A 9,127-nucleotide genomic window follows, 5' to 3' on the forward strand; every position below is an offset into this window, starting at 1 on the left:
CATGCACTAAAAAGTTAGCTGGACATTATTCCATGCCCCCCAAGAACACAATATATCTACCGAATATTTATTTTAGAAAACCAAAGGTATCTCAAAGAAAATAACACCTTATGATGATTCTACAAAATCCGGTCTAGTGCAATCAGAAGAACAAACTAGAACACGTATAAAATCAAATTGAAAGTTCTGAAATAAAAGAAGCATGCGCTCAGATTTGTCCTGGACCACAGGGCAAAGGAGAAGACATCCCCTGTTGCAATGGAGGCGAAACTGATGGTGAGGCCCTCCTTCAATTTCATAGTCTTACACTGCTCTGTCACCAAGGCCTGTGCTACTTGGAAAAATATAACAGAATGAGCATGGATATATCAAAGCGCATGGTAAGCAAACCAAAACAAGATATTTCAGCTCACCAACAGTGCACAAGACCGAGTAGCTAGTGCAACATACACCAGAACGATTGCAACAACAGTTAGGGCACACGCATGAGAAGACGAACTAATAGATGAACTTCAAGTGCTCGACGAAAATTCCCATCCTCGGTTTTGAACTTTTGATGCCTCCTAAAGAAGCACAGAACAGTCAAGCTTGCATATCAGAATAGAGATGGTCTCATGCGTCTAGCTAATTTCGGCATCCACTATCGCCCAAGTGATCCAACGACCCTGGAGTAGGAAGGAATGAACACCCACTCCCTCTCTAAGGCAACTTCATTCTCTCTTGAGAGCTGGGGCGCCCGCTAGTATCATCTGAGCCAGGCGCTCCTCGTAGTCCAGTCCCTGGAACCCGACGATGTCCAAGTGTACAAGGCGCTCCAGTGAGAGCTGCTGGTTCTCCCAACCATCTTCGTCGTGGCAGACGCAAGCTCGATCCAAGCATGCCGGCTGATCCAGTTCACCAAGCGGTCAATAATCAAGCCACGAGATGAACTTTTCTCGACTAAAAAGTAAATTTCGTACCAACGACATTTCAACCCTTAGCTCTGGCAACCAATTTGGACGCACACATTATATGTATTTCAGTGCTGAATTGCGTGTTTAATCGATCGATTTCGGGTGCTAGAGGAACTCACCTTCTCGGTGCCTCTCGTGACATCAATGCGGAGGTCTTCAAGATTGCTGCATTGTGAGCCTTGCCAAACTGGAAGCATACGAATGTCCCTTCCATGTTGTGATATTGACTGTCAGAGCAGTGATGTTAAGCAGCTGTGGTATGTCATCCACTAGTATGCTCTCACAATCCGCCATCCCTGAACCCGTACCATCCACCAGGGCATCCCTCATATACTGCACAAGGGATATTTCGGCATTCGGCAACTAATCAGTACACTCATATACTGCTGCATTTGGGGTACATGTCTCAGTATTTGGCAGCTAATCACTACATTAATAAAGGAAAACTGAAGACTGAAAGGAAATGTACGCAGGTTATGAAATAGAGTGTACTATTAGAAGATAGTATTAGGAGAACTGTATATATACAGCAGGAAATGCATATCAGAGTACCAGTGATCATTGACAAACCGTTTATTACAGGGAATGGAGGTTTAAGCTAGGGAGAATGGCACATTCTATTATACACAGCAAGCTAGTTCGTCAGAAGTCAGAGCAATTTATGGCGATTTACAAACTCAGTGAAGTAGATTAAATAAACTTCTTGATATTCTCCTTATAACAAGCTTAAGGATGACCATGATAAGACGAGTGTAACATCTGACTGCATTGAACATTTGGACGGTTGTTTCATGTAGCATGCATTTGAATAGCAGATTGTATTAGTCAACAAGCTAGTTTGTCAGAAGTCAGAACACTATCTATAAGGTGATATACCAAATTTGTGAAATATATACTAGATGCAGTTCGAAATACTCTTAACCAGCATAGCTATGAACACAGGAGTAATAATAATTAAGATGATGATAATTTATAGCTCCATTGAACATTTAGAGGTTGTCTCATATTTCATGGCATTCGAAGCTTACACTGGGCACATGTAGGTGCATTGCTTCAGGATTGATATGGCGGCCTCGTTGCGGGCGGCATGGTTGGCGTGCCCGTGCGTCCACAGGGGTAGCCCGCCGTCGAACTGCAGGCCCTGCATCCCGCACATGCTGGAGACAGTGAGCACCTCGAGCGCCGGCGCGGCGATCGCCAGCTCCCCTGCGGTGGACTCCAGCCTGAAGCACTCGGTGACGCGGAGCGTGCGCAGGCGTGGCGCGTTCACCTGCAGGCACCACAGATCGAGCACGCCCACGATCGCCAGCTCCTCGAGGTCGCCGACGCAGAGGTCCAGCTCCCCCACGCCCGCCAGGTGCTCGAGCCGAAGCCTCTTCAGGCGAGGGAAGGACGGGGACGAGAGGAGCTCGCTGAGGCGGTGCTGGTCGCTGATCCGGGCGTTGCCGAGCAGCAGTTCCCCGAGCGCGTCGAACGAGGCCTCCGCGGGCACGGGGAGCGCGAGGGTGGCGTCGCCCAGGGTCAGCGCCAGGGTCGCCGCCGCGGCCGAGCGAGGCAGCTCCAGAGCCATGCCGCTCTTCTCTGCCTCCGCCGCCACACCCGACGCGCACCCTTCGTCGACCGTCGTCGGCGGGCGCGGTGGCAGCTCGAGCACGAAGGAGCCCGCGGCGCGGCCCATGCCGAAGCGCAGCCACGCGCGGACGTGGTCGGCCGTGACGAGCGCGGCGTGGGGGTGGTCCGTGGCGTACGTGCCGAGGCTGGCGATGTAGTGCTGGTGCGGGGCGCGGAAGACGAGGGAGATCTCGAGCGACTCGACCTGGGCGTCGGCGTCGGCGTGGCGGTCGAGGGCGGCGCCGATGGAGGAGAGGAAGCCGGGGGCGTCCGCCAGCGGGAACCTGGACGGGTACTGCCCGACGGTGAAGCGGAGGCGCGGCGGCTCGTCCTCGAGGACCGGGCCGTAGTTGGCGCGGCGGCTTGGCGTCGGCCCCGCGACGGCGGCCCCGGAGGTGGAGGAGGAGTCCATGGAGGCCAGCGGACGGGCGTGGCGTGGCGGGGTTTAGCCTGTGGGGTTGGGCTTGGGTCGGGGATGCGGCTTTGTTTTTGTGGAATTTTTGGCGGAGAGGAACGGCGGGTTGGGTTTGATTTCGGTTGGGGCTTGGGATCTGGGAGGGAAGAAGAATGGACCGGGGAGATACCGAAATGAGGAATCAGACGCATTCATGCAATGCTCGACTGTTTTTTGGACAACGGAATCACAGTTCCACCACACAGGACACCATTCAGGCGAAAACCAAGCTACGATGAAAACAGATGAAAACCATGTGAAAACTACAGTAAGTTATAGTAAAGCTTTAAAAAAATCTTAAAAGAAAATACTCCCTATGTTTCATAATGTAGAGCATATAGACTTTTTGAAAAGTTGAACTTTACAATTTTTGACCAAGTTTATAGAGAAGACTATTTATATTTACAGTACCAAATATATAAAATATGAAACTACGTCTTATGATGAATCTGATGAGGTTTGACTTTTTTAAAAAACTATATGCACTATATTATGGAACTGATGGAGTATTATGTTAAGAGAGTGATGTTTACTAACAGATTTGTCGCTCGTGGAGGGCCATGGATCTATAGCGGACATGCTTTGTTGGTGAAGCCGTTTGATGAGGAGGCAAGGCTGTCGGAGTATAATCTCGATATGGTTCCTGTGTGGGTTCGTGTCTTCGATGTACCATACAAGAAGCAAACTAAACTCTGTGGTCAAGCGCTGGGAAGCACTCTTGGAGAAGTAATGGATGTGGATGCTGTCGTGGTTCTAAGTCTGACAGTAGAGTGGGGGGTAGGTATGGAGAGGCAAGATCCTAGCTATGGAGCAGTTGTGCACACAAGTGTTTAACGAGTTCAGGCCCTTCTCGGAGGAAGTAACAGCCCTACGTCTCGGAGCCCGGAGACGGTCGACTGGATTATATGTGTGAGAGTTACAGGGGTGCGAACCCTCCTACCAGTGGAGGGGGGTGGCTTATATAGAGGACGCCAGGACCCCAGCCAGCCCACGTAGCGGAGGGTTAAAGTACATTAAGGTCTGGCGTTACAGGTAACGCCTTACATAAAGTGTCATCATGACCATAAAGACTACTTAATTACAGACCGTTTGGATTCAGAGTAGATCTTGAACTCCTGGTGGTCGAGTGAGTCTTCTTGGTCGAGTGTCTTCTAGTCCGTCGAGTGGAGTCCCTCTTGGTCGACTAGAAGACGGCTTCTTCTCAAAGATGTCCTTGGGGAGGGTACCTTGGACAGGTTCATGACCCTACCCTAGGTACATGACTTCATCAGTAGCCCCCGAATGGATCGAGGTTTGAGTGAGGAAGGAGTTGGCAATCTTTCTGACCTGCTTTCTGGTGTTGTAAAGGTGATTTGCTCTGGATCGATGACTTTCAAGTGAGGGTGTCAACTTTCGTTCAGTCGCCTTGATCCATTCTTTATATCTGTCGAGTGAACTTTATGAACTTGGAGATTTCCGAGCGACGGATCGCAAGAGATCTTCTGTCTGACAAGTTGCCCTGTGGTTAGCGGATTTAGTGGGATCCGAATTTTGGGAAGCGCGCGAAGCGGAGAAGACCGCGGTACTCGGATGGGATAAGGCAGGGACGCCTCAATTCCCGCGCCGTCTTTTTCGCCACGTATCGCCTGCGCGACTGTTTCGGGATTTGACAGGATCGCCTGGGCCTACCTGTCGGCCACTCGGAAGTGACTCCATATAAGGAACCTGGCGGAGGTTTTTTGAACAGTGCCTCCTCATTTTCCCCTTCCTCGTATCCAGATTCATCCGCTGCGCCCACCAACTGCCCAGCGCCGCTACTCCGTTCCAGCCTCGTCGGCGACAATGGTGAAAGAGAAGACGGCGGCTTTGGAGCGGGCGAAGAAGGCGACGACGAAGGTGAAGGGGAGAGCGACCAGTCGAGGGGGATCCTCGTCGCGGTCCCGTTTGCCGCAAGGTTGGATCCAGGGTGATTGGATCCGCTCGACCATCACCCAAAAGGATCTCGACGACCTGGCCAACGAAGGCCTGATTGCGCACGGGGCGGCGAGGCTCCCGGGGACGGAGTGGCAGCCACAGCCTCAGGAGGGTGAGTGTGTCCTCTTGGCGACTCTTGTAGATCGAGGGTTCTCTCTGCCATCGCATCTTTCTTTCAAGGGTTTCTAAATTTCTTCGGGGCTCAGCTTCACCACTTTACCCCCAATTCCATTGCCTATCTCGCCACTTTTGTATCTTTGTGTGAAAACTTCTTGGGCTGTCGGCCGCACTGGGGCCTCTTTAAACACATATTCACTTGTCGTTCTCAGACGGTGAAAAAGGCTAGCCCCAATGACGAGAGAACTCAGGTAATCCAGGTGTGTGGGGGTCTCGGGGTCCAAATGAGGAGTAAGAGCGCTTTCCCAGCTATGACCCTTCCCGAGTCAGTCAGAGGGTGGTAGTCGACCTGGTTTTACTGCCAAGACCAGCCGATGCCAGGGCAGTCGACTGGGCTCCCTCCCTTCTCTATGAGTCGAGTGAACAAACCATCCTCTCTGAAAGTAGTTCCGGAGGAGAAGGCTCAGGTTAAAATGTTGATGGAGTGTGTAGTCCAGCTCATTCGCGACGGGGTGACTGGCATGGATCTTCTGGAGGTTTTCCTTCGGCGGTGCATCCAACCGCTCCAGTACCGGGACCACCCGATGTGGTTGTACTCTGGTACTGAAGACACCACTCGGGTCCACCCAGAGGAGGTCGACGATGCCACACTCGAGAAGTGGATGACCGCCGTTACAGGGAACAAGGACAACCCTCGCGGAGCCAGGAGGATCCCGCCACTCAACCAATCTTATGAGGCGGACAAGGTATGACCACTTTTCTCCGATTGCTTCGTCTGTTCTGTTTTGTCGCAGGTCAGTCGATTGACTTTTGTCTTGCTTGTTATCTTTTAGGAAACCACTGAGTTGTATTCGATGCCCAACGGGGCACAAGCACAGGCCGAAGAGGAGGAAGGAAGTGGAGGCGAAAGTCAAGAGGAGTGGGAATCAGATGCCGATGAGGGTGATGAAGATGCAGGCTCCGATGCGGAGGAAGAGGAGGAGGAAGTTGTGCCTCCTCGTTCCGAAAGAAGGTCCAAGCTTGCCTACGACCCTGCGGTCGAACGCGGCAAGGGAGTCGTGCCTGCTGGGCAGTCGACGAAACGCCCTCGGACGACTTCACCGGCACCGACTGAGAAGGCGTCGAAGCAACCCCGAGCGGCCCCGGCAAAACCGGCGAAGGCCCTGCCGAAGATGAGGATGGAGATTCCGACTGTTTCTGGGTAATAGCATAACTCGTGTTTTTTCCTTTTAACACGGATACATTCTTGGTCGACTCGATCGTTGACCGGCTGTTTTTTTGAAATCGCAATGCTGCTACTTCTGAGACCTCAGCCAGGCACAAAGATCAAGAAATGGAAGATGCCGCTACTTCTCATCCTGGTATGATCTACGCAGTTTCGCTTTCGGTCGATTGGGTCTTTATTTTTGACTTTGAACTTCTTCTGCAGCTCCACCTAGCGTTATCATCGAACTCCCTGACGATGATGATGAAGCGCCACTGAGGCATAGGAGGAGAAGGAAGGCGACTGTTGGCAAGGTTGCTCAGGTTGTGTCAGCACCTGACCCACTGATCCCAGAGGGGAGCAATGTTGCTCGGGCTACCGTGTCCTTTGCGGAGCCGTTGACGGTTGCCCGCCCTTCGTCGTCGAGTGCTGATCCACTTTCTCTCTTCTCCACGTACCATGTCCCGGAGGACCAAGCGAGCGCTGCCAAGGAAGCCATTCGTCAAGCAGGGATCATGATGGAGCAGGTGAAAGCGATCTGAACCGCCAGCCAAGCAGCTTATGATGCGAGTTCAGCTCTTCAGAGCAATGTCCAGGTCAGTTGGACGTCGACTGAAAATCTTAATGTTTGTCATGCACCCACTGGGTGTGTCAATTGGAATGTCAGGATTAGTGGGGGCACGTTGAGTGCACCCATTGGGTGTAGTCCCCGGGACTACGGTGGACTGCTGGCAGTCGACTATAGTCCTTGTGTCTTGAAATTTCTCACTTTTACTTGTTTCACTTGAACTGGTCGAGTGGGATCATGAAACCGGTGGGGCACGCTGAGTGCACCCACTGGGTGTAGTCCGCGAGACCGTGGTCGACTGCTGGCAGTCGGCTATGGTCTGAATAATTCTTCGTTTTTTATATAACTGCTGACAGTTAGCTGCTTCTGGTCGACTGATCGACTCTGAGTCTAGCTGATAGAACTAGTGGGGGCACGCTGAGTGCACCCACTAGGTGTGAGTCTAGCTGATAGAACTAGTGGGGGCACACTGAGTGCACCCACTAGGTGTAGTCCCTGAGACTACAGTTGAATGTTTTAGATTCAGCTATAGTCTTAGAAATACTACGATTTTTTCTCTTAGTCACTCGGAAGTGATCTGTCTTTGATGTCTGTCGACTGAACTTTGCAGAAATCGTGTGACCTTGTTTCTTGTTATACTGAGATGGAGAACAAGTATATCCAGCTTGAACTTGACCTGAAGCTTGTCCAAGAGAACTTCACGAAGTCGAAGGAGGAGGCAAAAGGTATGTTTGGTGAGAATCTTGACGACTGTCCTTGCTTCTTGCCTGTCTCCGAGTCTGATCTTATTGTGATTTTTGCAGAAAAACTGAAGGATGCTCTGAAGAAGAAGGACCTTGACCTCGTCGAGGCGCAAAAAGTGGCTTCGGACAAGACAAAACTTGCGGAAGAGAAGTTGGCCTCTGTCAACAAACTTGAAGAGGAAAACACTAATCTGAAAGCTGCTCTCGACGTGGCCAACCAGGAAGTCACTCGACTGAAGAATGCCAATATGGTCCTGAGTGACAAAGCTGGTGAACTGGCGGGAAAGAAGAATGACTTGGAGGTTTATCTGGGAGGACTCGTCAAGAAGCTATTCCTCATGCTCGAAGGTAACCCCTTATATCCGGTTGGTAATTACTGACTTGCTGTAGGGGTATTAGCTTATCTTTGAATCGTGTCCACAAAATTCTGCCAAAACTTTGAAGAGGAGACGAATCGAGTGGAGACTGGCTTGGATCCCATCAACTTCCAGTGAAAGATGAAACTGCTATGAATGTGCTTTGCCTTGAGTCTCGCGTTGCTGTAGTGGTCGATTACCTTGAAAGACTGAAGGCCGCAACGTCGCACATCGACACATCGCTCTGGCCAGAAGAGACGCTTCAGAACGACCTTGAGTCACTGATGACTCGACTGAACGATGTTCCAAGTCGAGTGCAAGAATGGAAGAAGTCTTCTGCCAGGTGCAGTGCTGACGTCGCTCTGTCCTTAGTCCGCATTCACTGGAAGGAAGCGAGAGAAGACAAGCTGGTGTCTCTCAAGGTGGCCAACACTAGGAAGCATGACTTCCGTTCTTTCATGGAGACCTTCATCGCTGCTGCCACTCGGATCGCGGATGGGATCGACCTGGACGAGTTTGTTGCGCCTTCCAGCCCTCCGCAGGAGGGGTAAAAAACTTCTATGCTCGCTGATTTGAATTTGCCTCGGAATGATGAGTGATTTTTGTAACCGATAAACTTTAACAGGCTTGATGCCTGAGCACTTCTGGGTCCGTAGGACGTTATCCGAACTTGATTTGCCGTTGAAATACGTTTGCTTCTTTTGAGCGACCATCTTCTTTTGGGTTGGGATATATACTAGTACCTGTAATGCTCTTTTGCAGGTAGGAGTGAAGCACAAATTGCAATCGACTTGTGCTCGTCATGTTTGGGCGAGTGCTGGGCTGCAACCAAGCCTCCGAATGGGAAACTTGTTCTCCACTCGACCGGATTTAGAAACTTAGGCGAGCACTGGGCTGCAGCTAAGCCCCCGAGTGGGAGGTTTGCTCTCCACTCGGTAGGATTTTAGAAACTTAGGCGAGTACTGGGCTGCAGCTAAGTCCCCGAGTGGGAGGTTTGCTCTCCACTCGGTAGGATTTTAGAAACTTAGGCGAGCACTGGGCTGCAGCTAAGCCCCCGAGTGGGAGGTTTGCTCTCCACTCAGTAGGATTTTAGAAACTTAGGCGAGCACTGGGCTGCAGCTAAGCCCCCGAGAGGGAGGTTTGCTCTCCACTCGGTAGGATTTTAGAA

The 9,127-nt window shown here is 51.3% G+C and overlaps 1 long non-coding RNA gene across 1 annotated transcript; it reads right to left on the minus strand.

Annotated features, from left to right (window-relative positions):
- Positions 1–796: 796 nt before the first annotated feature.
- Positions 797–2,050, minus strand: LOC119322241. Its single transcript, XR_005155477.1, has 3 exons — positions 1,982–2,050; positions 1,073–1,286; positions 797–884 (listed from the first exon to the last, which is right to left on the minus strand). It is a non-coding gene; the product is annotated as an uncharacterized LOC119322241 (long non-coding RNA).
- Positions 2,051–9,127: the final 7,077 nt, after the last annotated feature.

This window comes from Triticum dicoccoides, chromosome 6B (genome assembly GCF_002162155.2).
Source record: "Triticum dicoccoides isolate Atlit2015 ecotype Zavitan chromosome 6B, WEW_v2.0, whole genome shotgun sequence".
NCBI classification, from domain to species: domain Eukaryota; kingdom Viridiplantae; phylum Streptophyta; class Magnoliopsida; order Poales; family Poaceae; genus Triticum; species Triticum dicoccoides.